Here is a 2,500-nt window from a genome sequence, read left to right on the forward strand (position 1 = left end):
CCCCCTCTCTGCCCCCTTCCCACACAATACCAAATTTAACCAACTTTATCGCTTAACCTAACTGTGGTTTTACCAGATTATCGCTTAACCTAACTGTGGTTTTACCAGATTATCGCTTAACCTAACTGTGGCTGTACCAGATTATCGCTTAACCTAACTGTGGCTGTACCAGATTATCGCTTAACCTAACTGTGGCTGTACCAGATTATCGCTTAACCTAACTGTGGCTGTACCAGATTATCGCTTAACCTAACTGTGGCTGTACCAGATTATCGCTTAACCTAACTGTGGCTGTACCAGATTATCGCTTAACCTAACTGTGGCTGTACCAGATTATCGCTTAACCTAACTGTGGTTGTACCAGATTATCCCTTAACCTAACTCAATTTGTCCCTTAACCTAACTCAATTTGTCCCTTAACCTAACTCAATTTGTCCCTTAACCTAACTCAATTTGTCCCTTAACCTAACTCAATTTGTCCCTTAACCTAACTCAATTTGTCCCTTAACCTAACTCAATTTGTCCCTTAACCTAACTCAATTTGTCCCTTAACCTAACTCAATTTGTCCCTTAACCTAACTCAATTTGTCCCTTAACCTAACTCAATTTGTCCCTTAACCTAACTCAATTTGTCCCTTAACCTAACCCACGTTGTCCCTTAACCTAACTCAATTTGTCCCTTAACCTAACTCAATTTGTCCCTTAACCTAACTCAATTTGTCCCTTAACCTAACTCAATTTGTCCCTTAACCTAACTCAATTTGTCCCTTAACCTAACTCAATTTGTCCCTTAACCTAACTCAATTTGTCCCTTAACCTAACTCAATTTGTCCCTTAACCTAACCCACGTTGTCCCTTAACCTAACCCACGTTGTCCCTTAACCTAACCCACGTTGTCCCTTAACCTAACCCACGTTGTCCCTTAACCTAACCCACGTTGTCCCTTAACCTAACCCACGTTGTCCCTTAACCTAACCCACGTTGTCCCTTAACCTAACCCACGTTGTCCCTTAACCTAACCCACGTTGTCCCTTAACCTAACCCACGTTGTCCCTTAACCTAACCCACGTTGTCCCTTAACCTAACCCACGTTGTCCCTTAACCTAACCCACGTTGTCCCTTAACCTAACCCACGTTGTCCCTTAACCTAACCCACGTTGTCCCTTAACCTAACCCACGTTGTCCCTTAACCTAACCCACGTTGTCCCTTAACCTAACCCACGTTGTCCCTTAACCTAACCCACGTTGTCCCTTTGCCTAACATAGTTCACTGCTCGGAATCTCTGGTGTCGTTGTTATCCTCATGTAGATGTCTTGCGAGTGTTGCTTACTTTCCACATATTCCCGCTATCCACTGTCAATTGTACTGCAATAGGACTATATCGCCCCCCCCCCCTCTGCCCCTCTCTTTGTGTCTCCGTCCTCTCAAGCTGGTCGGTCTGGCGTTTGAGTGTTAAATGAGCCTCGCAGCTGTTCAGTTGCGTTCAGATGTCGACGCCCTCAGTGTACGTCGTGGTATGGTCTGTGTCCATTGTCCGCTGATGTCGTACGCGTAACCCACACGCTGTACCGATCATCGGTAGTTACGTACAGAGTGAAGTAGTGTGATACGTGTGACCGTACGCTGGCTGTGCCCAACGGTGTCGAATCTCAATTTCCATATGTTGTGCTCGATGCTACTTGTCTCGTCTCCCAATAACAGCTAGGTTGCACTGTGGTACGCCGTAGAGGCGTGTGGGAGGAACGTACGAACGCATTGTATGTCACCCTGGGTCGCTGGGGGTGGTGGTGCGGTGAGTCAGGTCAGGTCAGCGTGAGCCGTGTGATGTAGTGACGCGTGTATTCCGACTTTGTCGTATTGCCTCACACAAAGTGCTACCCTGGTGGACCGCGTTCCATATCTGGGACATGCCGCAGATGCCGGTTGACAGTGGATCGCGGAAGGGACATCGCATACGTGCGCGGGCCACCTTCCACGTGTTCTCTTCTGCACATGTCGCAGTGTGTATGTGGTCTGATGTAGCGTGTCGTGACACATGACATCCTGGCATGCAAGAATTGTTGAATTCGCAAATGTAGGTGGACATCTACGTTTACTGCCCAAGATACGCAAATGAACTGGAAATCCGTTGTTGAGCGGTTGTTCACGCTGGAGGTGAATCTGTGATGGCGACGATCGGTACAGCTATTAACCGGTTGTTTCAGCGGTACCCGCCACATCCACACACGTGACTAGGCCCATGTGGGTATGAAGCGATACGCGGCGGTGGCTTGGTGGGACTGTTCCCGGCCGGTGAAGGGGGGCCGCCCGGCGTGTTGGCCGCGCGCTGCGTGGGCGCACGCGCAACAGGCGGCTGGTGGGGGGCGCCGAGTGGCAGGAGCGCCAGCCGACGGGCTCGGCAGGCGGCGCAGCTACGCTGCGGCGCACCCTGCACGCGGCGCCTGGCGGCCAAAGTTGGTTCAGCCGAGCCCGGTGCGAAGCGCGGTGGACATCTGCAGT

This window comes from Schistocerca gregaria, unplaced genomic scaffold, assembly GCF_023897955.1.
Source record: "Schistocerca gregaria isolate iqSchGreg1 unplaced genomic scaffold, iqSchGreg1.2 ptg000914l, whole genome shotgun sequence".
NCBI classification, from domain to species: domain Eukaryota; kingdom Metazoa; phylum Arthropoda; class Insecta; order Orthoptera; family Acrididae; genus Schistocerca; species Schistocerca gregaria.